Source organism: Montipora foliosa, chromosome 1 (assembly GCF_036669935.1).
Source record: "Montipora foliosa isolate CH-2021 chromosome 1, ASM3666993v2, whole genome shotgun sequence".
NCBI lineage: Eukaryota > Metazoa > Cnidaria > Anthozoa > Scleractinia > Acroporidae > Montipora > Montipora foliosa.
This window is the reverse complement of record NC_090869.1, coordinates 19,778,570-19,788,362: the sequence shown is the minus strand read 5'-3', so window position 1 is coordinate 19,788,362 and position 9,793 is coordinate 19,778,570. Positions and strand designations below refer to the sequence as shown.

The 9,793-nt window shown below is 39.3% G+C and overlaps 1 long non-coding RNA gene and 1 other non-coding gene across 2 annotated transcripts; both read left to right on the top strand.

Moving 5' to 3' along the window:
* The first annotated feature begins 3,788 nt into the window (after positions 1–3,788).
* Positions 3,789–3,862, top strand: Trnas-aga (transfer RNA serine (anticodon AGA)). The gene has a single exon. It is a non-coding gene; the product is annotated as a tRNA-Ser (tRNA).
* Positions 3,863–4,010: 148 nt separating this feature from the next.
* Positions 4,011–6,666, top strand: LOC137975857 (uncharacterized). Its single transcript, XR_011117647.1, has 2 exons — positions 4,011–4,120; positions 6,237–6,666. It is a non-coding gene; the product is annotated as an uncharacterized lncRNA (long non-coding RNA).
* The last annotated feature ends 3,127 nt before the right edge of the window (positions 6,667–9,793 follow it).

The following is a 9,793-nucleotide window of genomic DNA, read 5'->3' as shown; positions in this document are numbered from 1 at the left end:
TTCAGGTCATCGTAAGGTACCCGCTATAATGTTAGATGGTCTCTAGAAAGTACGCCTCTCTAAACATATTGTGTAATCTGTCATTTGGACTATGCTGTGATAGGTGGATCTCGATCCTTATTGTGAGTATTTTCCCGAGATGACCGATTCGAAATTGCTCCCTCGTCGTATCCTTCACGTCCCGATTTCCTGTCATGTTTCTTGCTCGTTTGTATCCACGCTCCAGTAATCTCGATTCCGTTATTCCTGTTGATGTTATTAGGGTGAAGTCTTGTGTGGATAGCTTTCTTTACTCTTCTGGTCTACCAGTGAGTCTTGATCAGTAACTAAATGGGTGGCCGGGCAGGTCTTATTCAGTGAGCTCGGAAACCTGATGGAAGTCTGGGTACGGGCGAGTCGTGTATCCCTCCAATCTCGTATCTAGAGTCCTCAGGCTGTTTGGTCAGCGGACAAGTTTCAGTGCTGTTTGTTTTTTCTAGCTACCACAGAAATACATAAATCACAAAAATAATAAAACGGCGGGGTTTGAATTCTGTCTAATATAAATTTTCCCAGGCTGTTAAAAACTGATTACTGGCACTGTTGCAAAAGTACCGTGGGAAAACATTTCATCGGTCTCTTTGGGGAGAAATCCTTGAAAGGTTGCTTTACATAAAACGACAAGAATATGCTAATAATAGAGATAAAGTTTCTCACTGCCAACGTTTTCATTTAAGGCTGGCTTTAGATCACGGATCAACAGAGACTCTTTAATTTTGCAATGCATGTCTGATCGACCAGTTGCTACTATTTCAAAATGATCCCACTTAATTCTATGGTTGGTTAAGAAAACATGATCAGCAATTGCAGATTCGTGACGATTTGTAGTCAGGGCTTTAAAAAGCAAACTGCTGGGATTGCAATGATTTCTACATAGGGAAAAGGAAACGCCAATTACGTGACAGAAAGACAGAACATTTTAAAGCCTTAACTACAAATTGTCGCGAATCTGCAATTGCTGATCGTGTTTTCTTAACCAACCATAGAATTAAGTGGGATCATTTTGAAATATTATCCGCCCCTGTGACTTGATTAATAATAAATCATAAATCAACGTTTAAAAAGGCGATTTTAATGCCCACACTATTCTTACCCGAAGCCTGTTACTTTTCAGCAATGCTTAACACGATTCACTGATCGTTTTCAGGTCATCGTAAGGTACCCTCAAACTGCCAGTACAATACAGAGGAACTTGTATCAGGGAAATGAAACAAAATTTCCGCTATAATGTTAGATGGTCTCTAGAAAGTACGCCTCTCTAAACATATTGTGTAATCTGTCATTTGGACTATGCTGGCTAATGGAAATTGGTACATCCTTAGGCTAATTTCAATTAATGCTCTTGATGCCTTTCCCCCAGAAAAACTAACATACCAAACAGCAAATAACAAAACAGATCATTCATGTTATTTAAAACGGACGATAAGCTACGTATTGTGATTTACGGTAGGGTCTTTGTTTTCCACACACCCAGGCTGGTGGGTGGAAAGCGAAGACCAAAAACGAAGACCCCCTCATATAAAATGCCGAACACAACATCCCTAGTGCTTTCTGTGGCAGACGAGTCATTTCAGGCGAATTACTGCAAGGTCTTCGTTTTCCACACACCCAGGCCGTTATATTGAAAACGAAGACCCTGCAGTAATTTGCCTAAAGTGACTCGTAGGCCACAGAAACCAATAGGGATGTTGTGTTTGGCTACTCTCTGTTCGGCATTTTATGTTTTTGTGGGGGTCTTCGTTTTTGGTCTTCGCACATACCGGCCTGGATGTGTGGAAAACGAAGACCCTACCGTAATCCCGACCTATCCAATCGAACAGTTCGGCAATCGAACCCAATCGAACACCAATCGTTCGATTGCCGAACTCAATCGAACATAATGAAACTCACAATAAAATTTTGCCAATCGAACACAATCGAACGTTCGATTACCGAACGATTGGTATAATCGAACGTTCGATTAACGAACGCTGCATCGCATGATAGGCACGTGGTATTGGAAAATTCCGAAGGTGAAAGTGAAATCACCGCTAACTCCCTTCCCTTTTTACGCGGCTTTTGCTGAGCACTGAAACCCGGGACTGAAATGCAGTATGATGTTCAGTTCCTGGTTATTCAATAAAAGGTGACTGATTATATTCCAAGTGTTTTACTCAGTTTGAGGCGTCAAGAGACAATTGCATTGGATTAGTTCGATTTTGTTCGATTTTGTTCGATTTTATTGGTTCGATTGGTTCGAAAATCGAACTCACAGCAAAATAGGTGTTAGATTTTGTTCGATTGCCGAACCCAATCAAACGATTGGAATTCGATTGGGTTCGATTGGTTTTTTGTTCGGTTTTGTTCGATTGGATAGGTCGGGCGTAATTCACAAAGGATGGTTCATCGATCGTTTTAAATAACATGAATGATGTGTTTTGATATTTGCTTTTTGGTATGTTATTTTTTCTGGGGGTCTTCGTTTTCCGGGTGTTCGTTTTCCAGGTCTTTGTCTCCGCACACCCGTTGTGTCTCTTCGTAAAAATTCAAAAATTCAATTTTGGGAAAACGCCTTTTATTTTGAAACACGTTTATCCCCCCCTGGGGCTCTAGATTATCCCTCCATTAACCTTGTCAATATCGAATGATTTTAAAATTACCTGTTATAAAGGTTTTCACAGCATCCATGACAGAGGTGGTAACTACTTGCAATGGTAATGTTTCCAAGAATCATCCCATGGGCAGGGCCCCAAAACTAGTTGGAACGTACAAGTTCATTTATTTGTGGAAAGAAATTTTTACAGATCGAGCCAATTTTAGATTTTCCTGCCAAACCAGAACCTTCCAGCTAATCACAAGTCTTGCATGACAAATTGTTTCCCATGGGATTAAGAATGGTCATTCGTGAACTGAAACCAAATCTTATTAAAGGACTCGTCTAAAACTAGTTTGATTTTTGAAAATGCCGTTTCATAGATCTAGTATTGGAGTTTTCCTATTTATGGTCTCCTGCCTGAGATTTTCCTTGGATACCGCGTTGTTAGTGAATCATCTCTGTCTAATCTTGGTTTCCTTCAGTATTCCTTGGGAAACCAATACTTTGAATACTGTTCGTATACATTCACGGTCGAAGTATTGCAATACTTTTGCGAAGAAAACCACAAGCTGGCCATCTCCGCTCTTTTATCCTTCAATTCATTGCTTTTTATTCTGTGATGTGTTCCGAAATAAAAAAAACAGCATTTTAATAATCAGTGTTTGAAAAAGATAAAAGATAAAGTCACTTAAAAACCAGCCATACTTTCTAGGTATTGCCCTTTTCATTTCAGAAAGACTTCGTTTAAGACTGCATTTAAAATCTCCCAAGGAAACAACGACAAGAAACGAACCTTTGATCGCAACACAGGCCTTATTGAGATATACTTCAGCTTTTTATTTTTCCTCGAGGGCGTTCCAAAGCAAAAAGCAAGATCTCAAAAAAACCAATTAATATTAATAATGATATTCAATGTAAGGAGAAATGTAGAGTCGGAAAAATATCCGAGTCCCAGATGGGATTTGAACCCACGACCCTCCGTGATCTAGATCATTGTTGTTGTTTCATCTTTAACACACTCACTTTGGAGGATGGTTGGCTGCGTCTTGATATGCATTAATGTGACAGCGCGATGCTGTTAGCGAGTTTCAAATATGCTAGTCAATACTTGGCTGTGTAGCCGCGCGATGCGGTTCCAGTCCAGACCCACAAATTGACCCTTGCTCACCATAGAGTCTCCAGTAGCTCAGTGGTTAGAGCATCCGACTAGATCACGGAGGGTCGTGGGTTCAAATCCCATCTGGGACTCGGATATTTTTCCGAGTCTACATTTCTCCTTACATTGAATATCATTGTTGTTGTTTCATCTTTAACACACTTAATATTAATAAGACAAGTAAATGAAAGTAGCTATTCTTCGGTTTCCCTTGGTTATATAAACACATCTCGAAAACATGGAAAACCTATTATTATTTCCAAATCACTTACCTTTTTCCTAGTATAAGAAAGAACTAGAGATCGTTCTTAGTAGCCATTATTTACACGCAAGGTCGAACCGTTATCAAGGTAAGTTTCTCTTTAATAGTAGCTCTTTACCGGATGCTTACTCCAGGATGCCCGGAGCATATACCAAATCCCAAAGCTAGTAGACAATGAAATGATTAATTCCTAGAACCAAGGAAAAAATCGCAAGTAGTTGTAATTCTTTCAGTGTTTCTTTTTTCGTAAATTTTCGTTAAGAAATCATCAACACTACTACTTCAGTAAAGGGGTGTGGTTTTCTTTTTCATTCCGTTCACACAGCGTTCAAACGAACAAGGTTTCAAATCGAAACGATTTTTCATTACTGAAGTGAAGATTAATGGTGATTAATCAAAGTTCAGTTTTCTGGCCGCAAAAAGCGAGGCATCGTTCACACGAACAGGGTTTCAAATCAAAACGATTTTTCAAGCTAGCCCTGTCTGCTCTTTTATCCTATTGCTGTTTATTCTGTGATGTATTCCGAAATAATCAGTATTTGAAAAAGATAAAAGATAAAGTCACTTAAAGACCAGCCATACTTTCCAGTTATTTCCCTATTCATTTCACAGAGACTTTTGTTTGCGTTTAACATTTCTCAAGGAAACAACGACAAGCAACGAACCTTTGATCACAAGAAAGGTCTTATTTAGATATACTTTAGCTTTTTCTTTTCCTCAAGGGCTTTCCAACGAAGAAAAGCAATATCTCAAAAAGACCAAATAACAATTATTCCATGAGCCCGAGTTGGATATGAAGTGATAAAATAATTTTAATCACTTCAGATCCAACAAGGGCGAATGGAATAATTGTTTTAGTAAATTCTCAAACCGGGTTTTGCCGCCGATTTTTATTTCCACAATTTTACAAAGCGTCCGGAAAGAGCATCTTGGCGCACTATTTTCCATATGACGTAAAACTTCAACTATTGGCTCATACTCGAAGTTTTTTAGCCAATCAAAAAGCTAGAAATGCAATAGTCGGAGCTGAAAACTTACTAATTAATATTAACATGAGAAGTAAAGGAGAGTAGCTATTCTTCGGTTTCCCTTGGTTATATAAACACATCTCGAAAACATGGAATACCTATTATTACTTCCAAATCACTTACATTTTTCCTAGTATAAGAAAGAACTAGAGAGGGTTCTTAGTAGCCATTCATTTACACGCAAGGTCGAACCATTATCAAGGTAAATTTCTCTTTAATCCGCGGCGCATGTAGCAAATCCCAAAGCTAGAAGACAATGAACTTAATTCCTGGAATCAAGGAAAAAATCGCAAGTAGTCGTAATTCTGTCATTGCTTTTTTTTCGTAAAATTTCATTAAGAACTCATCAGCACTACTACTTCAGCCAAGGATAGTGGTTTTCTTTTTCATTCCGTTCAGACAGCGTTCACAAAAACACGGTTTCAAATCGAAAAGATTTTTCATCATTGAAGTGAAGATTAATCAAAGTTCACTTTTGTAGCCGCAAAAAGCGAGGTCCTATTTTCCTGTCCGTCCCGTCCCCCATTATGGTCTGGTGAACTCTTATGCCTACGATCTATTACTTGACACCCTTCAGACTGGTGCCCAACCAGCCTTAACAGACCCCCCATCGCCTCGCCCTTCCCCCCCCCCCCCCCCCAAATCCTCATGATGAAGCCGGACTGGTTGTACTATCACTGTAACAGCTGTAATACTTTGGCCAATCAAAATATCCGGTAAACCAATAAAAACTCGAAGTAATTACACGTAGCCGACACACAGCGCAGGAAAATGCGCACGCGCGAGCCACGATTGGTTTTGGCTACACTTCTGATTGGTTGAAAAAGTTGCGCGAACACTTTGAGCCAATCACTGAGTCAAGTAATCATAAACCAAAGCAATTCGCTAATTACTTTCGACGCTCAATTGAAAACCGCTGTATAGTCAATGAAAATGTTCTCCTATCATGATTTAGTATGAAACGAGTGTCTGGAAAAAAAGAGATCTTTTATTCCATACGGTTCCTGGTTATGGGCCTCAACTCGGTTGGCAAGAACGAAATCTTCCTTTTAGGAGCCCCTGTAGAGTTTCTTTATTCGCTATGTCTCAAAATGACCACTGTGGAGTGTTTTATTTGGAAGATGGAAGATATAGTCTAACCAAAATGTTATTTGCAGTATTTCTCTTCTTTTATAGTATCAGTTCAGACAGGATAACTTCGAGCGATAATCGTAGAGATGACGTTCAGTGTCACTGTTATCATTCTACTGATGGGCTGCTGGTGTATTACATTGCAAGCGGAAATACTTTGCGTCCACGCTGAAAGCACGGGGCTTTGTCCACCTGGGAAAAGAAAAGAGACGAAACAAGTTGAAAGAATGCAAGTGTTTCGTAAGAAATTCGCTCGAAGAAACAAAGCAGTTAGAAGCGATTTTTTGCTGAAGAGCCAGCTGCTTAGAGACGACGTGTGAAGTCAGATAGGAAGTTGCTTGCCCATCGAGTCAGCTATAGATTTAAGCAATGTAGTATACCGTAACTCGAATTAAATTTGAAAAAAAATATCGTAAAAGAGGCGTTTATTGGTCATAGCGGTTGTAAACAAGCAATAAAACATATAAAGACATGATTTGTCTCCCGATGAAGTCACTTGAATTGGGTTGTAGACAGCGACGTTTCGACGACGAACTTTTCTTCTTTATCAGGTGATAAGGTCAAGTGGTTACACACTACTATATGTACCACGAAGGTCGGCTGTGATAGGTGGATTTCGATCCTTATTGTTTCTTTGCAAGAGTATTTTCCCGAGATGACCGATTCGAAATTGCTCCCTCGTCGTATCCTTCACGTCCCGATTTCCTGTTATGTTTCTTGCTCGTTTGTATCCACGCTCCAGGAATCTCGATTCCGTTATTCCTGTTGATGTTATTAGGGTGAAGTCTTGTGTGGATAGCTTTCTTTACTCTTCTGGTGTACCAGTGAGTCTCGATCAGTAACTAAGTGGGTGGTGGCAGGTCTTATTCAGTGAGCTCGGAAACCTGACGGAGGTTCTGGTATGGGCGAGTCGTGTATCCCTCCAATCTCGTATCTAGAGTCCTCGGGCTGTTTGGTCAGCGGACAAGTTTCAGTGCTATTTGTTTTTTCTAGCTACCACAGAAATACATAAATCACAAAAATAATAAAACGGCGGGGTTTGAATTATGTCTAATATCACACGGAAATTTTCCCAGGCTGTTAAAAACTGATTACTGGCACCGTTGCAAAAGTACCGTGGGAAAACATTTCATCAGTCTCTTTGGGGAGAAATCCTTGAAAGGTTGCTTGACATAAAACGACAAGAATATGCTAATAATAGAGGTAAAGTTTCTCACTGCCAACGTTTTCATTTAAGGCTGGCTTTAGATCACGGATCAACAGAGACTCTTTAATTTTGCAATGCATGTCTGATCGACCAGTTGCTACTATTTCAAAATGATCCCACTTAATTCTATGGTTGGTTAAGAAAACATGATCAGCAATTACAGATTGGTGACGATTTGTAGTTAGGGCTTTAAAAAGCAAACTGCTGGGATTGCAATGATTTCTACATAGGGAAAACGAAACGCCGATTACGTGACAGAAAAACAGAACATTTTAAAGCCCTAACTACAAATTGTCACGAATCTGCAATTGCTGATCATGTTTTCTTAACCAACCATAGAATTAAGTGGGATCATTTTGAAATATTATCCGCCCCTGTGACTTGATTAATAATAAATCATAAATCAATGTTTAAAAAGGCGATTTCAATGCCCACACTATTCTAACCCGAAGCTGAAGCCTGTTACTTTTCAGCAATGCTTAACACGATTCACTGATCGTTTTGAGGTCATCGTATAAGGTACCCTCAAACTGCCAGTACAATACAGGGGAACTTGTATCAGGGAAATGAAACAAAATTTCCGCTATAATGTTAGATGGTCTCTAGAGTTTTTATGAGAAGAAACTGAACTAAATTTTTTAAAAAATGTGACAATTGCATAAGAATGCTGACTTGAACCCGTTGAAGAATACCTGTCCGACAGACTCAAAATGCAGATTATTTGTAGGCGCTGATAAGACGTCCTTTCCTAGCAACCAAAGTATTATGAATCATGAAAATCAAAGTACGCCTCTCTAAACATATTGTGTAATCTGTCATTTGGACTCTGCTGGCTAATGGAAACTGGTACATCCTTAGGCTAATTTCAATTAATGCTCTTGATGCCTTTCCCCCAGAAAAACTAACATACCAAACAGCAAATAACAAAACAGATCATTCATGTTATTTAAAACGGACGATAAGCTACGTATTGTGATTTACGGTAGGGTCTTCGTTTTCCACACACCCAGGCCGGTGGGTGGAAAGCGAAGACCAAAAACGAAGACCCCCTCATATAAAATGCCGAACACAACATCCCTAGTGCTTTCTGTGGCAGACGAGTCATTTCAGGCGAATTACTGCAAGGTCTTCGTTTTCGACACACCCAGCCCGTTATATGGAAAACGAAGACCCTGCACTAATTTGCCTGAAATGACTCGTCGGCCACAGAAACTACTAGGGATGTTGTGTTTGGCTACTCTCTGTTCGGCATTTATGTTTTTGTGGGGGTACACCCGTTGTGTCTCTTCGTAAACGCCTTTTATTTTGAAACACGTTTATCCCCCCCTGGGGCTCTAGACTATCCCTCCATTAACCTTGTGAATATCGAATGATTTTAAAATTACCTGTTATAAAGGTTTTCACAGCATCCATGACAGAGGTGGTAACTACTTGCAATGGTAATGTTTCCAAGAATCATCCCATGGGCAGGGTCCCATAACTAGTAGGAACGTACAAGTTCATTTATTTGTGGAAAGAAATTTTTACAGATCGAGCCAATTTTAGATTTTCCTGCGAAACCAGAACCTTCCAGCTAATCACAAGTCTTGCATGACAAATTGTTTCCCATGGGATTAAGAATGGTCATTCGTGAACTGAAACCAAATCTTCTTAAAGGACTCGTTTAAAACTAGTTTGATTTTTGAAAATGCCGTTACATAGATCTAGTATTGGAGTTGTAGATTCCTATTTATGGTCTCCTGCCTGAGATTTTCCTTGGATACCGCGTTGTGAGTGAATCATCTCTGTCTAATCTTGGTTTCCTTCAGTCTTCCTTGGGAAACCAATACTGTTCGTATACATTCACGGTCGAAGTATTGCAATACTTTTGTGAAGAAAACCACAAGCTAGCCATCTCCGCTCTTTCATCCTTCAATTCATTGCTTTTTATTCTGTGATGTATTCCGAAATAAAAAACAGCATTTTAATAATCAGTGTTTGAAAAAGATAAAAGATAAAGTCAGTTAAAAACCAGCCATATACTTTCTAGGTATTGCCCTTTTCATTTCAGAAAGACTTCGTTTAAGACTGCGTTTAAAATCTCCCAAGGAAACAACGACAAGAAACGAATCTTTGATCGCAACACAGGCCTTATTGAGATATACTTCAGCGTTTTATTTTTCCTCGAGGGCGTTCCAAAGCAAAAAGCAAGATCTCAAAGAGACCAATTAATATTAATAAGACAAGTAAATGAAAACATGGAAAACCTATTATTATTTCCAAATCACTTACCTTTTTCCTAGTATAAGAAAGAACTAGAGAGGGTTCTTAGTAGCCATCATTTACACGCAAGGTCGAACCGTTATCAAGGTAAGTTTCTTTTTAATCGTAGCTCTTTACCGGATGCTTACTCCAG